We start from the raw sequence: 22,498 nt of genomic DNA on the forward strand, positions 1-22,498 counted from the left end.
ATTATTATTATTATTATTATTATTATTATATTATTATTATTATTATTATTATTATTATTATTATTATTATTATTATTATTATTATTATTATTATTATATATTATTATTATTATATTATTATTATTATTATTATTATTTATTATTATTATTATTATTATTATTATTTATACCTGTGAGTGTTCCGTCACCTACAAGGGTTCAGCAAGCCTGTATATCGCCTGCTAACTGCATTTAACTTTTAAGCATGTAAGGCTTAGCTATCTATCGTCACTTACATAATTATTTGCTTTTAAGACCAACGTTTTGAACCTGTCTTTGATGGAGGGGAAAGTGTATTATTATTATTCTCCGTCACATGTGCTTTCACAGTAAGTGATTGTGCCACTGAGAGAAAAAGCGAAAAAAATATTCATGAACACGTGTTATTTATGGTTCATAGAGCGGTCAAGTGTTGATGATAAACAATGCTTTAAAGCAGTTGTATTTGTTATGTCAACATCTAAACATTGGCTTAATCGTCTTTTTGTCAAGAGGTAGAGTATATATTTTGCTCTGCTTATGCCTGGTAAACACTCGACTTCTTGGTTTTCCTTGCCTACCTTTGCATTGACAGGTAAGAATGTATTCTTATATTAACATTAACTGTAAACGATTTATTTATTTTGTGCATAAAAGAACTTTTGAACATTTAAATCTCTGTCATGATGCTAATTTTCTCTTCACTACCTTTCTTACTGCTTATGATGACTTATTTGCCAAAAATGTCAAAAATATCACAAAAAAAGTAAAAACAAGACAACCGGGGTTTCTGTTCTGTGCAAGAGCTGGTTGGTGATGCTGTAGGTTGACTGTAGCAAGAATACACTTTACTAAATAATGACACCAACAAGTTCTAGAAAGTAGGTAGATTGTCATTCGAATGACAACATTACGACGAATTTTTTCTGTCTTTAAAATATCATGAGTAGCTGTTGGCGTACAACAGGGGAAACAATGAACAGTAGCATATGGCTTCTTGTAGGACTTGATCCTTAAATGAACACACGACAGGAATCGCATGGTATTATTAACTTTTTTTTTCCATGTATGGAAATCATCACCATCGTAATCGTCGTCGTCGTCGTTATTAAATTGGTGTGAGAAGTACATGATATTCACCTCTACAACCTCAGCATATACACATGCACCAAAGCAAATAACATACAATGCTGAGTTCCACGTGTGTACGTCTATGGATCAAGTCCGACAACTAGACACTTGCCACGACACGGCTTATTGTCTCCCCTGCCTGACTCCTACACATACAAGCATACAGGCTTACCTACGCAGAGGGAGGCATTGAATCATAAATTGCTCCTAAGGAATATTTTTTGAAAAAAAAATAATGATAAAAGATTTGATAGATATAAAAATGTTTAAAATAATACAGAAATGTTCAAACTTTGTTTGAAGTAAGTCTTTTTTTAGAACCAAGTGTCGACGAATGGTGTTTCGAAAATACGTGTGTCTGTGTGTGTGTGTGCAATAATATGTTAAAAACAAGGTGACAGTCCTTGATGAAATTAAAAGTCTTCTCTGGTCTGTAACAAAAGCCCTCTGCCGTTGACTTCATAATTCATGAACTTGTCCATTAATCCACGTGTACTTTGCTGTCCTTTGTTTTTTGTGCTTTTCCTTGCACTGTCTTTGATGGAGGGGAAAGCGCTGTATTAGTAGTAGTACTACTACTAATACTATTCCTCCTCCTCCTCCTCCTCCTCCTCCTCTCCGTCACATGTGCTTTCACAGTAAGTGATTGTGCCATTGAGAGAAAAAAAAAGAGAAAAAATCCTAAACACGTGCGATTTATGGGTCATGAAGCAGTCAAGTGTTAATGATAAATAATAATTTAAAGCAGTTGTATTTGTTATGTCAACATCTAAACATTGGCTTATTGGTCTTTTGTCAAGAGGTAGGGTATATATTTTGCCCTGCTTATGCCTGGTAAACACTCGACTTCTTGGTTTTCCTTGCCTACCTTTGAATTGAGAGGTAAGAATTTATGACTACCTTTCTTACTGCTTATGTTTTGTTGTTGGACTTGATCCTTAAATAAACACACGACAGGAATCGCATGGCATTATTAACTTGTTTCTTCCATGTATGGAAATCATCATCATCGTAATCGTCGTCGTCGTCATTAAATTGGTGTGAGAAGCACATGATATTGGCCTGTACAACCTCAGTATATACACAGGCACCAAAGAAAATAACATACAATGCTGAGTTCTACGTGTGTACGTCTATGGATCAAGTCCGACAACTAGACACTTGCCACGACACGGCTTATTGCCTCCCCTGCCTGACTCCTACTCATACAAGCAAAGACACAGTGTGACTAGACCTGCTGTCGATCAATGCAAATAAAAGATTCGTAAATTCACTGAACTGTAAAAACAAATTTTGCAAGCTTCTTGTATTCAACAAATGCAATATGTTCTCTCCCGCTCATATTTAAGTAATGAACTTGTACAACTTAACCTTAAGAACCGATATCATGTTAAAGTAACAAATATTTTAGCCCTCTGTAAAACATTTTGTCTTTTAATCTTATAAAACTTTAATATTAACAAATTAGTCAACCCTACGTAGCTCACAATTTGTAAAATGGGTGCAGCACATAAAACAGTTAAAATCAATATTTCCGTGATACCAAATTATTTGTATTAATCAGCTGCTGTCTCCTGACTAAACAAGTATCCCCAGAAAGATTTCCTCAGATTATTTGAGGTACACCCCGTTATGGTTGTAGTCTAAGAAAAGTAATCAAAGCAAGACTAATAAAAAAACAAGTTAACAATCCCAAAATATAAGAGAAAATGTATAACTTTTGTTTTGACAGGGCGGACTAATCGGCAATTTCATCATGAAGGTTGTCATTCTCTCCTGTCTTCTAGCTGCGGTACTTGGGTAAGCGCTCATTTCTTTAAAGCTTTTAGAGAATTCTAAACTAGTTATGAGTGTCGCTTTTTAAAGAAACTCAGTAAATATTCTTAGACTCTTCCCTTTTGAACATGAAAGCAATAAAAATGTAATGAATAAGAGTAATTAAATCTCGGACAATACCTAGTAGCCCGCTACACACACACACACAGGCACCAAAAGCACATCCTGTTAACAAATGGATGCATGGCTAACATAAGACGATGACTAAATCATTTTATTTACTCTTTCAGGGTGGACTACGACGCATTTAAAAGAGGTTTTGACGCTCTCGACAAAGACGGTGATGGGATTGTACTGCAAGAGGAAATACTGACTTTCATCGAACAAAACGACCTAAACAGTAATCGTCATTATCATCATCGTCCTCATCGTTGTTAGCGACGACATACCGTTAATCCTTTTCTAATCGATCGTATTCTAGTATCTCTTTTTTTTTAACCAATTTTACTTATTAATTCCATTAAGGCTACCCACGAGGACTCTATATCACAAAATCAATGAAAATAATTTACATTTTCAGGAACTTATATTTGGAATAAGAATAATAAAAGGTTGATGCGTATTAATCACATGATCAATTGTCGGAATTGTTTTCAAATTTTATTTGCAGACGACGGAAGCATATCCATTGAAGAGAATACAGCTACTCAGCTACCCGGGACACCCGAGATTGTAATTCAGGGTAATTTCAACTACCACGACAAACTAGATGGCGCTGCTGACGGTGTCATCTCTCTGTCCGTTGCTCCTGTGCTTTTTCATATCTTCGACGCTGACGGTGAGTGTGACTCCTTTGACACAAAGAAATTAAAGGCCAGGAACAAAATGTATTTCCACCTCATACCTACAGAATATCGTACATAGGACACTTGAAGAAAAGATCTTTTGATAGTTGAACAATAACATTTGTGATTTTGAATTTTATTTAGGGTTTGAAAATATGCACTTAGCTAAACCGTTTTTAAATATATCGAGTGCTTAATTTTAAAATCGTTTTATGTGGTGAGTTGTGAGCTTCACTTCTAAGACAACTGAATTGAAATTTCAGGTGACGGTGAAATCACACTTGAAGAATGGTTTATTACTCTTCCACAGGTAATATCACGCAAACACACACACACACACACACACACACACACACACACACACACACACACACACACACACACACACACACACACACACACACACACACACACACACACACACACACAAACACACGTGCCGTATTTTAAGATGAATAACGGCCGCTGTTGAGTATACTCATATCCGACTATATGAATCGGGAAAGGAAGAAATTGCTTTTACTGCCTTCACCTTCATAAGCCGTTATTGTCATCATCACTATCTTCATACTCTTTATCTTCCTCCTCCTCCACGAATTCGTTCTTTTTTTTTCTTTCTCTTCCTCCTCCTTCTCCTACTCGTCCTCCTCCTCGTCGTCGTCGCCCTCCTCCTCCTCCTCCTCCTCCTCCTCCTCCTCCTCATCCTAACTGGTTTCGATGTACGCGGCGATAACAACCTTTGAACTGACGGCTGTGTGCCTTGGTCTGGCACCGTGTCAGGACAGACACTTGACAGACATCTTCATAAGCGCACGTGTTGAAACAACACGCAAGCGAACAAACAGAGAGAGAGACAGAGACAAACAGAGAGACAGAGAGGTCAGCAAACGTTGCGAATTCCCCGGCAGCAGGGGAGAAATAAGCTAACTGATAGCAAGACTAACAATGACAACAACTAGTGTTGAACTGTAGAAACCACACACACACACAGACACACACACAGACACACACACAGACACACACACACCCAGACACACACACAGACACACACACAGACACACACACAGACACACACACAGACACACACACACAGACACACACACACACAGACACACACACAAACACACACACAGGACACACACACAGACACACACACAGACACACACCACAGACACACACACAGACACACACACAGACACACACACAGACACACACACACCCAGACACACACACAGACACACACACACAGACACACACACAGACACACACACAGACACACACACAGACACACACACAGACACACACACAGACACACACACAGACACACACACACACACACAGACACACACACACACAGACACACACACAGACACACACAGACACACACACAGACACACACACAGACACACACACAGACACACACACAGACACACACACAGACACACACACAAACACACACACAGACACACACACACAGACACACACACAGACACACACACAGACACACACACAGACACACACACACAGACACAGACACACACACACACAAACACACATGATATCCACAGACTCAGCTGTTTATTTTTAACGACCAACATCTATGTCGTGCTTACAATAAAACAATTAAAATAAAGAAACAAATAGATACAAATAAAAAAAATGAAACAGGAAAAATATAGCTGAGCAGGTTTCTGTCCGTGTACACTTCTGTCACAACTGACATGACACTGGGGAGGAGGGCGGGAGATTGAAATATCATGTTTGTTTTAAAAATCTTTTCTCTCTCTCTGTCTCTCTCTGGGTCTTTCTTTTTCTCTGTGTGTGTGTGTGTGACAGGATCAACCACTGTGAATGCTAACGTTATAATAAACATAATAAAGTTGACTTGTATTTCACCTTTTCCCACAATCAAAGCCAGGCTCAAAGCGCTGTACAGAAAGAAAACAGACAGCTGGTTTCAAAAGCAAAGAGTTGATTGTAAGCTCTGCTAATGTAGCTACTCATGTTGAAAATATGATGACTGTATCAGCCATCTGCAGCGTTTCTGAACCTTCGTAATTTCAGCAAATTCAGATTAATTTATAAAGCTTAGTTTTTCATGAGGCGTGCACGACAACAGGATTTAAAGGTGTGACAATGTACACTGAAAGGCTTTTCTACATGTTTATATAAATATTGGAAATATTCGAGCAAGTCGACTGATGCGTTTACTGATAGTTCCAAACATCATAGAGTTAGCACATAATATGTAAATAAAATATAATCTGAAGAAGACCCAATAAAACTTGAATTTACTTTTTTAATGTTACCGACAAATCGGTCACATAGAAATGTTTTTACTCTCCAATATATCAAATGACAATAAGAATCCATTCTGGTTAGTGTAGCATTGAAAAGATATAGAGAATAATTGAAAAAACGAGAGAGTTGTGTTTTGAGTGGGGTGTGGAAAGGAGACTCGGAGGATTATATTATGGAACAGACTAGTTAAAACTGTTGAAGATATGTGTTATTCAGTCTGTCACGACTGATTACATACTGGTAGAATGCAGATCACATACACTGGACTGGTATTCAGAATCACATCTCAAGCATGGAGGATGTTATAAAAAAAAGTTTTTTCTCTTCCCTCGATATCGTTTTTGACAGAGGTGGCTGTCCACTTTGACCCCTGGTTCCTGCGCCACTTCAGTTTGTATACTAATGTTAATGTGTTAATATGTAATTTGTAATGTAAAGATATTATAGTATATGTCACGACACCGCCGGTGCCTCTTTTTTTTCGCTCTCTCCAACTCACCAGCGGGTCGGACAATTGCGCGTTCTTTCGTTCCAATTGAAGAATGATTCGCCTGTACGAGTCTGTCTGTTTACTGATCAAAATTACCAACCAAAAAGAATAGATCCTAACTATAAAAGCAAAACGGTCTCTAACACCACAGTTTTTCCTTCAATCTCCACTTCTACAAAGTACAACGAACACCTCACACACTATAAACTCACTGTCTTGACAGTCGTTTCTCCTTTCACATTAGTACATTCGATCTCTGATTAGCAAATCGCATTGTCTTGGAAAATGCGTTCACCTCTCCCTTTCCACTCTCTAACTTTCTTCTTCTTCCACTCGCTAACGTTCTTCCTCTTCTATCTACTCTCTAACGTCCTCTTCTTCTCTCTATTCTCCAGCGTCCTTCTTCTTCTAAAAATGCCCTCTAACGTCCTTCTGCTTCCATATCCCTTCTCAACGTCTCTCTCGCTTACCTCACTATTTCTTTTTGACGTCACTATACGTCATTTGTCACGTTCTATTTAGAGAACGTCCATCATTCGCACGCTTTCATCTACACACGCGCCCAGTCCTAGCACTCTGACTAGATCCATGAGAGTATATCTATAGTCTCCCTTCTCAATACCTGTCACCAGTACAATAAAGGTTGGCTGTCGTGGGTTTAGCTCTCGCTATTCCATAAACAACTCCAAAAAGCAGAAATCCCAGGCCCTTAGAAGACTGTGTTTTACAGAGACCGTTGAAATCTGTTTATTTAACACAGGTAATGGAGGTTAAGTTGCGATCATGATATCGGTTCTTGAGGTCAAGCGCGGGTCACCTGTATGATGTCATTAAGGACACCACAGAGCGTGAGAGAACATATTGCACGTGTTGAATGCAAAGAGGATGAAATCAAGTGACAAAGGGCTTGCCGTTAACTTTGTATTTTGGTTTGTGACAGCTATGTTGTTATATGATGGTTGATTTGTTAGCAAGAAACGGTGTTTTAGTGAGTTATATCAGGTGTGTAAGCTTACCGCCATTCCATATAGCCACGCTTACCTCCGCAGAGCGTAGGCATTGAATCATAAATTGCTTCTAAAGAATAATATATTGGGAAAAAAATGAGAAGGGATTTGATAGATATAAAAATGTTTAAAATAATACAGAAATGTTCAAACTTTGTTTGAAGTAAGTCTTGTTTTAGAACCAAGTGTCGACGAATGGTGTTTCGAAAATAAGTGTGTCTGTGTGTGTGTGTGTGTGCAATAATATGCTAAAAACAAGGTGACAGTCCTTGAGGAAATTTAAAGTCTTCTCTGGTCTGTAACAAAAGCCCTCTGCCGTTGACTTCATAATTCATTAACTTGTCCATGAATCCACGTGTACTTTGCTGTCCTTTGTGATTGTGCCATTGAGAGAAAAAAACAAGAAAAAAATCCTGAACACGTGCGATTTATGGGTCATGAAGCAGTCAAGTGTTAATGATAAATAATGCTTTGAAGCAGTTGTATTTGTTATGTCAACATTTACACATTGGCTTATTCGTCTTTTTGTCAAGAGGTAGAGTATATATTTTGCTCTGCTTATGCCTGGTAAACACTCGATTTCTTGGTTTTCCTTGCCTACCATTGCATTGACAGGTAAGAATGTATTCTTATATTAACATTAATTGTAAACGATTTATTTATTTTGTACATAAAAGAATTTTTTAATATTTAAATCTCTGTCATGGTGCTAATGTTCTATTGGGTGTTATCACTACCTTTCTTACTGCTGATGATGACTTATTTGCCAAACATGTCAAAAATGTCAAAAAAAGTAAAAACAAGACAAAGAGGGTTTCTGCATTGTGCAAGAGCTGTCTCTGAACTGATTGGTGATGCTCTAGGTTCACTGTAACAAGAATACACTTTACTAAATAATGACACCAACAAGTTGTAAGTAGGTAGGTTATCATTCGAATGTGCAACATTACGACGAATTTTTTCCCTCTTTAAAATACTATGAGTAACAGTTGGCGTGAAACAGGGGAAACAATGAACCATGGCACATGACCTGTTGTTGGACTTGATCCTTAAATAAACACACTACAACCTCAGTATATACACATACACCAAAGAAAATACATACAATGCTGCTTTCCATGTGTGTTCGTCTAAGGATCAAGTCCGACAACTAGACACTTGCCACGACACGGCTTATTGCCTCCCCTGCTTTAGTCCTACACATACAAGCAAAGACACACACTGTGACTAGACCTGCTGCAGATCAATGCAAGTAAAAGATTCGTAAATTCACTGAACTGTAAAAATAAATTTTGCAAGATTCGTGTATTCAACAAATGCAATGTGTTCTCTCCCGCTCATATTTAAGTAATGATCTTGTACAACTTTTGACCTTAAGAACCGATATCATGTTAAAGTAACAAATATTTTAGCCCTCTGTAAAACATTTTGTCTTTTAATCTTATAAAACTTTAATATTAACAAATTAGTCAACAATACGTAGTTCACAATTTGTAAAATGGGCGCAGCACATAAAACAGTTAAAAGCAATATTTCCGTGATACCAAATTATTTGCATTAATCAGCTGCTGTCTCCTGACTAAACAAGTATCCCCAGAAAGATTTCCTCACATCATCTGAGGTAAACCCCATTGGGGTTGTAGTCTAAGAAAAGTAATCAAAGCAAGACTAATCAAAACAAGTTAACAATCCAAAAATATTAGAGATAATTTGTAACTTTTGTTTTGACAGGGCGGACTAATTGGCAATTTCATCATGAAGGTTGTCATTTTCTCCTGTCTTCTAGCTGCGGTACTTGGGTAAGCGCTCATTTCTTAACGGCTTTTAGAGAATTCTAAACTAGTTATGAGTGAAGCTTTTTAAAGAAAGTAAATTTTCTTAGACACTCCCCTTTTTCACATTAAAGCAGTAAAAATGTAATGAATAAGAGTAATTAAATCTCGGACAATACCTAGTAGACCCCTACACACACACACAGGCACCAAAAGCACATCCTGTTAACAAATGGATGCATGACTAACATAAGACGACGACTAAATCATTTTATTTTCTCTTTCAGGGTGGACTACGATGCATTTAAAAGAGGTTTTGACGCTCTCGACAAAGACGGTGATGGGATTGTACTGCAAGAGGAAATACTGACTTTCATCGAACAAAACGACCTAAACAGTAATCGTCATTATCATCATCGTCCTCGTCGTTGTTAGCGACGACATACCGTTAATCCTTTTCTAATCGATCGCATTCTAGTATCTCTTCTTTTTAACCAATTTTACTTATTAATTCCATTAAGGCTACCCACGAGGACTCTATATCACAAAATCAGTGAAAATAATTTACATTTTCAGGAACTTATATTTGGAATAAGAATAATAAAAGGTTGATGCGTATTAATCACATGATCAATTGTCGGAATTGTTTTCAAATTTATTTGCAGACGACGGAAGCATATCCATTGAAGAGAATACAGCTACTCAGCTACCCGGGACTCCCGAGATTGTAATTCAGGGTAATTTCAACTACTACGACAAACTAGATGGCGCTGCGGACGGCGTGATCTCTCTGTCAATTGCTCCTGTGCTTGTTGACATCCTCGACGCTGACGGTGAGTGTGACTGCTTTGACACAAAGAAATTAAAGGGCAGGAATAAAATGTATTTCCACCTCATACCTACAGAATATCGCACATAGGACACTTGAAGAAAAGATCTTTTGATAGTTGAACAATAACATTTGTGGTTTTGAAATTTTAAAATCAGTTTATGTTGTGAGTTGTGATCTTCACTTCTAAGACAACTGAATTGAATTTTCAGGTGACGGTGAAATCACAGTTGAAGATTGGTTTATGACTCTTCTACAGGTAATATCAGACAGACAGACAAGCACGCACACAGAAAGAGAGACAGACACACAGACACACTAAGACACACACTAAGACACACACACACACACACACACACACACACACACACACACACACACACACACACACACACACACACACACACACACACACACACACACACACACACACACACACACACACACACACACACGTGCCGTATTTTAAGATGAATAACTGCGGCTGTTGAGTATAGTCATATCCGACTATATAAATCGGGAAAGGAAGAGATTGCTTCTTCATCCTTGACGAATTCGTTCTTTTTCTCTTCTTTCTCTTCCTCCTCCTCCTCTTCCTCCTCCTCCTCCTCCTCCTCCTCCTCCTCCTCATCATCATCATCATCATCATCATCATCATCATCCTAACTGGTATCGATCGGAACAAGCAGGTCGACCCGTAAACTGAACGCAAGATATGGGGAGAAGCTGTAGTAAAGTCGCGAACTTTGAACTATTCTTGAACACCTCTGAGTAATTCTCCCATCGTGCATACTTACCCCTCTTTGATGCTTGTTAACCAGGTTTTCTGCTGCGTTTAAGGGATTTAATTGAAACAGTTCAGTTATCACTTTATGTAAGATATGAATTTTAAATAAAACTTTTAAAGTAGTACAATAAATACAGATTTACAACTAAAAGGAGTACATATATAAATATTTTCGGCTGATTTCCATATATCTCACGCCATGCAAACTTTGATGGCCTCATCTTGAATAAGAGCTTGAAAACATTACATATGATGTAAGTAATTAAAAAGATTCTTCTTAACTTTGTCAAGTACAGTACAGAATGAAGATAATGTGATTGATGTAACTGGTCACATGTAATCATATTTTGGTTTTGGCAGGTAAACGATGGCATCGAAAACGAGATTGCGGCCTTATATGCAGCTTAACAGGCTGATACATGCGACACCTGACAGATGAAGGGAGCTGATGTTTTGGCAACCAAGGCTATATAACAGCAAGACACCTGACAGAGACTTCTAATAAAATTCAAAATGTTTGAAATGAACGATGGTAGATTTTCGTTATGTGTTGTGTAAGCAGATAATGATGATAAAAACCCATAAAAGGAGAGGAAACAACAACAACATAACTAAGTTATTAATAAGATCTAAGTTTTGACTTGACGAAGAATCGAAAGCTGGAGAAACCGAGCTTAAAAAGTTTACAGTATTTCCTTATCACAACATTTTAAACCTTCATATTCGCACAAAGTCACACGTTGTAGTCGTTGAATAATTACCATACTCGTTCTGCTGTTCATTAGATTAAAATTTACCTATTTTTACTCTTTTCCGTTTGCGTCTCGCTTGAATACACGAAAAAAAATGAAATATATTTCACAATTTCTCATTTGGCTGTTTATTAAGTGTCACCTGGTAAGACAGTTTAGGTTGCCTTTTATGTTAAGGTTTATAAATGTCTTTGTAAGCTGAAAAATTTCTGACCAATAGATTTAATTATCTTCATATTTATTGGCTTGTTTAGATAGTACTTAAAGTTCTGAAGCGATCGCGAGACTGTGGAGTCAAGACGACATGAATTGTGGTGTGTGCGGTCAGTAGACAGGAGGACGAAGTAGATACATTAATTAGTAATTTACAAATAAATAAAGCATGAATCGACTTGTCAGAAAGGAAATCTCTGCGCCATAAAAATTGTAAAAAAAATACTGTGGACCCCAAATTGTATAAGTCTTCTGAATATTGTTTCTTATCACATAATCCTTTTTTTATATTCTGTGTGGTTCAGGTTTTATTCTCTTGTCTCATTAAAACTTTTGTTTTATGCAATAATGACTAAGGAGGCTCAACTCGTCTTTCAAAGCTGCTTGAGCGTTAGACACATTTCATTGACCACAGTAAATGTTGGGAGCAAGTTTTTGAGAAAAACAGTCTTGCCATATCTCTTTTGCCGACCTTGTTGTAAAATAGTGGGGTTCGATTTTTAGTGTTGATACCTAGTTGTTTGTAGAAGGTTGATTTCTGACTAAGGAGTAAACGACTTTAGTCTAAAGACTTTCAAACGGTCATTTGGAAAAAAATTTTTAAAAAATAAAACTTTTATCTGATTGGTATACAGCATAATGAGAGACACGTACAAGACACAAACAGGAAGTAAAGTACATTTAAGCAAATAAAACCAAAATTTTCGCAAACATAATTACTATAATTTCTTAGAGCAAAAAGTTCATTCCAGCGTCAAAGAACAAAAGAAAGAAAGACTACTGATGAACTTCTGTAAAATATTGAATAACCGTCAGTTTTTTCTACATTCTTTAGCAGGTGTGTCTCTCAGTGTTTGTGTTTGTTTGAGAGATAGAGATAGGGAGAGAAAGACTTTGTGCGTTGTTGTTGTTTATTCTTTCTTTCATTTTCTATTTGTATTTTCTCTTCTTCCAATGAGTATTTAAAACAACATTTTTATCGTTTCTTTCTACGCTACTTGAGAACTGGGATGGACATCGTCATCATCATGGTCGTCGTCGTCGTCATTAAACTACTGTAAGAGGCACATTATATTGGCTGCAAAACCCTCACATGCACCAAAGATAATGACATACAATAATAAGCGCATGTGTGCGTCTAAAGACAAAGTCCGGCCACCTGCCACGACACGGCTTATTGTCTCCCCTGCCTGACGCCTGCGCACACAAATACACTAAAATACTACATCTGCTGCAGATCAATGCAAGTGAAAGATTCGTAAATCCATGGAACTGTGAAAATAAATAATAACACACAATTCTGCAAAATCGTTTGCCAACACGCGCAGATTATTTCCCAGTAAAACATTCACCACGTTTTCTCATACATCATGGATAGTCTTGTCTTTATTGTTAGACAAACACTCACCTGTCAAACTTCTAGATTACAAGGCAGCAGATGTTTTCTTTATCACAAGCTTAGTCTTAATTTTTTGGTTTGTTCCTCAGGAATCAAAGTGTAAATTCGGTCCCTCTATCTACTGACCGTACACACATCACAACCCAAGTTTTCTTGGTTCTATTGAATTGCTTCTTCTTTAAACGATGTATACATTGTAAGCTAAAAAAAAATTTCTTCCTTATAGTCTAAGAGGAGGTATTGTGTCCATATACCTTAGTTTAACCAGGCTGTCTTTCATTCGTCACAGATTATTTTCTAGGTTAGATATCAATCTCTCCTACAGGAGAATGTACTCGTCATCTTGGTTACTACCATGTTATTTTATATTGTAATCATTGACATCTTCGATTTATTCAAGTTTTAAGCTCATTTCTGTACGATTTTTATTTCGTGCACAAAAAATTTAATTATTGTTTTATTGTTTTTGTAAATCATATTCTCTCTCTGATACACACGGATTTATAGCTCATGAAGTGGTCAGGTGTTAGTAATAAGTAACTATTGCTGGCAGTTGGATTGTTTATTTTAATTTCCAGACATTTTTTATTTATCTTTTTATCAAGAAGCTGAATATATATTGTGCCATTCCATCTCCCTAATAAACACCAGAATATGATTTCTTAGAATTCCTTGCTCTATGTACTTCGTGAGGTAAGAACTTAGCTTTAAAGTATTTACGTTCTGTTTACCGTATACAGAATATATCTTTTCATTTCTGTGGTTGTTTTTATAAAACAAAAACACATTTGCCGTTAAAGACGTTAGCATTTGATTAAAGAACTTGTGTGCATATGTGTTTGTTTAGCAAGATATATACCTAAATATTTCTATTACAATTATTTTGTTAACTTCTGTTAATTATTTTATCCGGGTTTCGAATTTAAGACCGACACATATCAATACTTAATAGTTATATTAGGTCAATATTAAACCAGATATGATGTGCAATCTTTTGTTGTTGATAATTCGCTTTCACTGGCAGATTTCCTAATGAACATTGTCATTTTGTTTGATCTTCTAGCTACTGTACTTAGGTAAGAGCCAGTTATCTTAGGTTTTTATAGTATTGTAGACAATATAATAGAACAGCTTTATGTGGCTTTCCAGCAGCAAGAAGTATAACAAAGTTGTCACATACATCTTTTTTAATTTTATCATAGTCCGGTGTTAGTAAATTTAAAATTCGTATTAAGTCATTGAAAGAGGTTAAAATATGTTGTAATCATACGAAGTTATGAATATTGTCAGTTAAACACACATGTTTACAAACCCTTTAATCAAATGCACTCCATATGATATCCTTTCTCTTCCCTTTTCCCTCATCTGACAGCCTGTCTGTTCTTTGAAGGTTGCCATTCAATTTTTTTCTGTCTTCTTTAAACATTATTCTGTGTACTCGTTTTTCTGTCACAATAAAAAAATCTGTTTTTATAATATTGAGATTTCATATTAATAAAAAATACTTAGTCCTTTGCGTTTTGTGATGTTGTGTGGATATTTTAAACAGAAATAGCTCTGACGGCTGGATTTCACTTTTTTAAGTGTATAAAAAAAATAAAATGTCGAAAAACGCACGTGTGAACGTTGTCACGCCACCCAGTCCTATTGACAGCCTCACGAGATGTAAAGAGAAATAATAATAATAATAATAATAATAATAATAATAATAATAATAATAATAATAATAATAATAATAATAATAATAATAATAATAATAATAATAATAATAATAATAATAAAATTTCTGTTTACATTCTCGTGGGCTGTCAATAGTACTGGGTGGCGTGACAATGTTTACACATGCGTTTTTCGACATTTAATTTTTTTATACACTTTATTATTATTATTATTATTATTATTATTATTATTATTATTATTATTATTATTATTATTATTATTATTATTATTATTATTATTATTATTATTATTATTATTATTATTATTATTATTATTATTTTATTATTATTATTATTATTATTATTATTATTATTATTATTATTATTATTATTATTATTATTATTATTATTATTATTATTATTATTATTATTATTATTATTATTATTATTATTATATTATTATTATTATTATTATTATTATTATTATTATATTATTATTATTATTATTATTATTATTATATTATTATTTATTATATTATACCTGTGAGTTTTCCGTCAGCTACAAGGGTTCAGCAAGCCTGTATATCGCCTGCTAGCTGCATTTAACTTTTAAGCATGTAAGGCTTAGCTATCTATCGTCACTTACATAATTATTTGCTTTTAAGACCAACGTTTTGAGCCTGTCTTTGATGGCACGTGTGATTTATGGTTCATAGAGCGGTCAAGTGTTTATGATAAACAATGCTTTAAAGCAGTTGTATTTGTTATGTCAACATCTAAACATTGGCTTATTCGTCTTTTTGTCAAGAGGTAGAGTATATATTTTGTCCTGCTTATGCCTGGTAAACACTCGACTTCTTGGTTTTCCTTGCCTACCTTTGCATTCACAGGTAAGAATGTATTCTTATATTAATATTAACTGTAAACGCTTTATTTATTTTGTGCATAAAAGAACTTTTGAACATTTAAATCTCTGTCATGGTGCTAATTTTCTCTTCACTACCTTTCTTACTGCTTATGATGACCTATTTGTCAAAAATGTCAAAAATGTCACAAAAAAGTAAAAACAAGACAAACGGGGGTTCTGCTCTATGCAAGAACTGATTGGTGATGCTGTAGGTTGACTGTAGCAAGAATACACTTTACTAAATAATGACACCAACAAGTTCTAGAAAGTAGGTAGATTGTCATTCGAATGTGCAACATTACGACGAATTTCTTCTATCTTTAAAATATCATGAGTAACTGTTGGCGTACAACAGGGGAAACAATGAACAGTAGCATATGGCTTGTTGTAGGACTTGATCCTTTAATGAACACACGACAGGAATCGCATGGCATTATTAACTTGTTTCTTCCATGTATGGAAATCATCACCATCGTAATCGTCGTCGTCGTTATTAAATTGGTGTGAGAAGTACATGATATTCACCTCTACAACCTCAGCATATACACATGCACCAAAGAAAATAACATACAATGCTGAGTTCCACGTGTATACATCTATGGATCAAGTCCGACAACTAGACACTTGACACGACACGGCTTATTGTCTCCCCTGCCTGACTCCTACACATACAAGCAAAGACACTGTGTGACTAGACCTGCTGCAGATCAATGCAAGTAAAAAGATTCGTAAATTCACTGAACTCTAAAAATAAATAACAAGACACATTGATTGAAAATTGATTGCCAGCAGGAGCAGATTATTTTGCAGAGAAACTTTAACCACATTCACCACGTTTTATCACACATCATGGGATAGTCTTGTCTTTATTGTTAGGCAAACACTCACCTGTCAAACGTACTTACAGATTACAAGTCAGCAGAGGATGTCCTTATCACAAGCTTCATCTTGATTTTTTGGTTTGTTCCTCAGGAATCAAAGTGTAAATTCGATCCCGCCATCTACTGACCGTACACACATCACAACCCACGTTCTCTTAACTCAGTTGGATTGTTTCTTCTTCAAACGGTAATAGAATGACAGATGAAAAAATTCTTTAAAAACCTTATTATATGCCTTATACAATAATCCTTATATATGGTGCACGCTTCTTGAGATTTCCTCAGATCATCTGAGGTACACCCCGTTATGGTTGTTGTCCAAGAAAAGTAATAAAAGCAAGACTTATAAAAAAACAAGTTAACAATCCAAAAATATCCAGAGATAATGTGTAACTTTTGTTTTGACAGGGCGGACTAATCGGCAATTTCATCATGAAGGTTGTCATTCTCTCCTGTCTTGTAGCTGCAGTTCTTGGGTAAGCGCTCATTTGTTAACGGCTTTTAGAGAATTCTAAACTAGTTATGAGTGCTGCTTTTTAAAGAAAGTAAATATTCTTAGACTCTTCCCTTTTTCGCATTAAATCAGAAAAAATGTAATGAATAAAAGTAATTAAATCTCGGACAATACCTAGTAGCCCCCTACACACACACACAGAGGCACCAAAAGCACATCTTGTTAACAAATGGACTAACATAAGACGACGACTAAATCATTTTATTTACTCTTTCAGGGTGGACTACGACGAAGCTAAAGCAGGTTTTGACGCTCTCGACCTAGACGGTGATGGGATTGTACTGCAAGAGGAAATACTGACTTTCATCGAACAAAACGACCTAAACAGTAATCGTCATTATCATCATCATCATCCTCGTCGTTGTTAGCGACGACAGCATACCGTTAATCCTTTTCTAAGGATATCACTCTATATCACAAAATCTGTGTATGTAATTTACATTTTAAGGAACTTATATTTGGAATAAGAATAATAAAAAGGTTCATGCTTATTAAGCACACGCTTCATTGTTGGAATTGTTTTCAAATTTTATTTGCAGACGACGGAAACATAACCATTGAAGAGAAAACAGCTACTGAGCTACCCGGACACCCGAGATTGTATTTCATGGTTATTTCAACTACCACGACAAACTAGATGCGCTGCTGACGGCGTGATCTCTCTGTCCGTTGCTCCTGTGCTGTTTCACATCTTCGACGCTGACGGTGAGTGTGACTCCTTTGACACAAAGAAATTAAAGGCCAGGAACAAAATGTATTTCCACCTCATACCTACAGAATATCGTACCTAGGACACTTGAAGAAAAGATCTTTGATAGTTGAACAATAACATTTGTGGTTTTGAATTTTATTTAGGGTTTTAAAATATGCACTTAGTAAACCGTTTAAAATATATCGAGTGCTTAATTTTAAAATCGTTTATGTTGTGAGTTGTGAGCTTCACTTCTAAAACAACTGAATTGAAATTTCAGGTGACGGTGAAATCACACTTGATGAATGGTTTATTACTCTTCCACAGGTAATATCAGACAGACAGAGCGACCGACATACAGACACACTAAGAGACACACACACACACACACACACACACACACACACACACACACACACACACACACACACACACACACACACACACACACACACACACACACACGCGCGCGCGTGCCGTATTTTAAGATGAATAACTGCCGCTGCTGAGTATAGTCATATCCGACTATATGAATCGGGAAAGAAAGAAATTGCTTTTAAAGCCCTCACCTTCAATAACCTTTATTGTCATCATCACTATCTTCATACTCTACCTTCTTCTCCTAGACGAATTCCTTCTTTTTCTTTCTCTTCCTCCTCCTCCTCCTCCTCCTCCTCCTCATCATCATCATCATCATCATCATCAAAGAAGCAGGTCGACCCGTAAACTGAACGTAAGGTATGGGGATTAAGGAGGAGTAAAGTCGTGACCTTTGTACTATTCTTGAGCACCTCTGAGTAATACTCCCATCGTGCATACCTACCCCTCTTTGATGCTTGTTAACGAGGTTTTCTGCTGTGTTTAAGGGATTTAATTGAAACTATTCAGTTATCACTTCATGTACGATATGAGTTTTAAATAAAAATATTACAATAAATAAATACAGATTTACAAGTAAAAGGAATATATATATATTGTCGGCTTATTTTCATATATCTCACGCCAAGCAAACTTTGATGGCCTCTTCGTGAGTAAGAGCATGAAAACTTTACATATAAAGTAAATAATTAAAAAGATTCTTAACTTTGTCAAGTACAGTACAGAATGAAAATAATGCGACTGGTAACATGTTATCAGATTTTGGTTTTGGCAGGTAAACGATGGCATCCAAAACGAGATTATGGCCTTATATACAGCTTAACAGGCTGATACATGCGACACCTGACGGAGGAAAGGAGCTGATGCTTCAGTAACTATGGCTATACAACAGCAAGACACCTGACAGAGACTTCTAATAAAATTCAAACAAATGAATGATGACGGTTTTTCGTTATGTGTTCTGTAAGAAGATAATTAAGAAAAGAACCCATAATAAGAGAGTCAACAACAACATAATTGAATTATTTAAAATATCCCTATTTGGACTTACCGTGAATTGATAGTTTGAGAAACGGTGCTTAAGAAATTTGAAATATTTCATTATCACAACATTTTCTACCGACACATTTACACAAATTCACAAATTGTAGTGGGTCAAAAAATAACATACTCGTTATACTGTTATTTATATTGAAATATAACTATTTTAACTCATTTAATGAGGAATAACTTATGTGACATGAGTCCGGTTAATTCCCATATAAAATCTTCAATTCGGTAGCAGAATCAGCTATCCTCATACCTTCTTTATTCTTTACATTGATGAAAATCTTTTCATGTTTCCAGAAGATTCTTTTAGTTTACAAAGTACTTACAGTTATGAAGCAATCGCGAGTCTGTGGAGTTATGACAACATGAGTTGTTGTGTCTGTATGTGCGTGCAGTCAGTAGACAGGAAGGCGAAGTAGATATATTGATTAGTAATCAACAGATAAATAAATCAACAACCCACTTGTCAAAAAGAAAATCTCTGCTGCCATAACAATTGTCAAAGTAATGCGGACCACAAAATGCATTAATCTTCAGAGTGTTTTAACGGAAACTTAGAACCAACAAAAATAATTCTCATTAAATTGTTTGTCAGTATTATCATATCGTAATTAAAGCATGGTATCGTGATATCGGCACCTTACCATTCTATTTACGTACATCTGTACCAAGGAATAGATCGTTAAACAGCGTCAGTCACGAGCGCCATCCACACACGGGTAGCCAGGGGTCAGGTCCCTTAATGCGCCATCTGCGCGACGACGAGCCTCATTGTCTCCCTTGCCTGACCGTGCACGCACGCACGCACGCACTCACACACACACAAGCTGACTGTGCCTAAGCTGCTAAACACTTACTCGTATGAAATTCATAAATCAATCTTACGTAGAAATTGATAAAGGTAAAAATAATGCTGTTTAATTTTTATTAAAAGTCTTGAGAACTTTAATTTATATTTTATAAATAATATTATTCACGCTTCACGTAAATCCTAAGATAATGTCTTGGATTTGAAGTTCAGACACCGGCCAGCTGTCAAACCTTAAAATGGAGATGCTTTTTTTCCAGACTTAATCCTGATTTATTGAGTTGTTTATTCGAAGGCGAGTATACATATTTACCCTGCTGGCTACTGACCACACATCACAACAGAAGCATTCTTCCAAGCCTCTTCATCAAACGGTTAGTACACCTTAATATGACAAATAGTGTGAGAACATAAAGTTAAACCTTAATAGTAACAGTTGAAGTTGAAATAGGGATTTGGTAATTAAAATATCTGTTTGTTATGTATTTTAATCGTGTACAGGAGACAAATGCTTTTACACTTCAGAGGCATAGTCAAACCTCGACACTTTACAGTTTCGAAATTCGTCGCATTTTGCATTTGATTCCTTTTGACGAGAAAAAATTACTTCGGTGCCCCGAAGTGTGCACACTGGATGTCTGCCAGGGTTGTCTGCTCCAGTAGAAACATATTGTCACGTGACAAGTCCGCAATCGTTTATGTGGAATTTTTGTCGCGTATAAACAAAGCACAGATACTGCTGCTTCTGAATGAATTTATTAAGAGTACTAAGGTACCTCTGTATAGATAAGCAATACTTTAAACAGGTTTGAAAATTAAGAAAAAAATTTTTTGAACTAAAACTACTTTTACAACAGATCATGATTTGCTAGTATCTTATCTTGACAGAAAAGTTTTTCAGATCAACCTGCATAATGAAGTTTGTCATCTTTCTTGTCCTTCTGGGTGTGGTGTTCGGGTAAGTGACAATTTATTTCCAGGACTATTATTGCTAAATTTGAAGAAAAAAAGTAACTTATATGTTGCCAGCTATGACTAGGATTAGTTTGAACATCATCAGTCAAGGAATCTACAGCTTAGCTTTCATCTGATTTGTTTACGCCATATACTTGCAAGCAACTGGAAACTGCACTTTTTAAAGTTAAATTTATTTACACACACATACAAGTAACATGTCATCATATTGCAAGATGCACTTTATTAATGAGAGCAGACAATATTTTTCAGCAATGACGCCAACCTACTCTCCAAGCTGTTCCAACGCTACCGACATTAACAACGATAATGTCATTTTGCTTCATGAAATAATGGAAGCTTTTAACTACATGGATGGTGACGGTAATCATCATTATCATTATTGTCGTCATCTTCGCCATCGTCACCATCAAGACCCTTACCCCACCCAGCACCAACGTCGGTGTCATTATTATAAAGGGTTAAAATTTCACAATGAGTTAAACATGTTTTGAATGTCTAATGAAATGAACACTATTTTCTTCTAGTAATTTGGTGAATATATCCAAGCAGCTTTCCCTAGTTATAGAAATAAAATATTTGCTTCCCACTAGATATAAATCACTATTTCAGACGATCACCAGCTGACTCTTGAAGAGTTTGGCTCTGACTTAATTCCCGGGTCGCCTCCTCTTGATGCCGAGAGCGCTTTCAAATTCTTCGACACAAAGGACCTGGAGGAGAATGGCTTGTTGGATAAATCAGCTGTTCTGTTCTATTTCAATGGCCTGGACAGTAACAGTGAGTTATATATATATAAATCTTAGGCTAAGTTTTCACGACGCAAAGTGTAAACTCATTGAATGGTAATGATAAACTCTTATTTTAAAGCTACAAACACATCTCAATTTTTTTTAATTACCTCTTTGTTCTCATCGATGTGTCAATTGCTTAGCTGCCAAATGAAAAACTATGACGGAAAATCGCAATTTTATACAACATTTTTTTAATGTCTAATAATAATAAAATTTATTTGTATTTGTAAGGTTAATGTCATTCTCGACGTGCATAAAAAAGAAACTGAACACATGAAAATTATTTGACAGAAGAAAAGACTGTAAGTCAACAGATAATCTGAAACCATAAAAAGAAAATAAAATGTTATTGTCCTAGTCACAAAATACAGTCAATGACAATCATTAAAATCACATCAGGTGAAATCATGGACTCCAAACTCAAAATTAACTTAGAGAATCGACAAAGTCAGTAAGAATCCAAAGGGACATTCCCCTCCAAAAAAGGTGTAAATATCTAAAATGTTATATATATGTATACTA

At 35.8% G+C, this 22,498-nt stretch overlaps 2 long non-coding RNA genes across 2 annotated transcripts; both read left to right on the forward strand.

Moving 5' to 3' along the window:
• The first annotated feature begins 565 nt into the window (after positions 1–565).
• LOC112569393 lies at positions 566–17,868 on the forward strand. Its single transcript, XR_003100393.1, has 5 exons — positions 566–613; positions 16,858–16,953; positions 17,175–17,242; positions 17,498–17,607; positions 17,820–17,868. It is a non-coding gene; the product is annotated as an uncharacterized LOC112569393 (long non-coding RNA).
• Positions 17,869–17,919: 51 nt separating this feature from the next.
• LOC112569392 lies at positions 17,920–19,285 on the forward strand. Its single transcript, XR_003100392.1, has 3 exons — positions 17,920–17,985; positions 18,252–18,298; positions 19,125–19,285. It is a non-coding gene; the product is annotated as an uncharacterized LOC112569392 (long non-coding RNA).
• The last annotated feature ends 3,213 nt before the right edge of the window (positions 19,286–22,498 follow it).

The sequence above is a fragment of the Pomacea canaliculata genome, linkage group LG7 (genome assembly GCF_003073045.1).
Source record: "Pomacea canaliculata isolate SZHN2017 linkage group LG7, ASM307304v1, whole genome shotgun sequence".
In the NCBI taxonomy this organism is placed as follows: domain Eukaryota; kingdom Metazoa; phylum Mollusca; class Gastropoda; order Architaenioglossa; family Ampullariidae; genus Pomacea; species Pomacea canaliculata.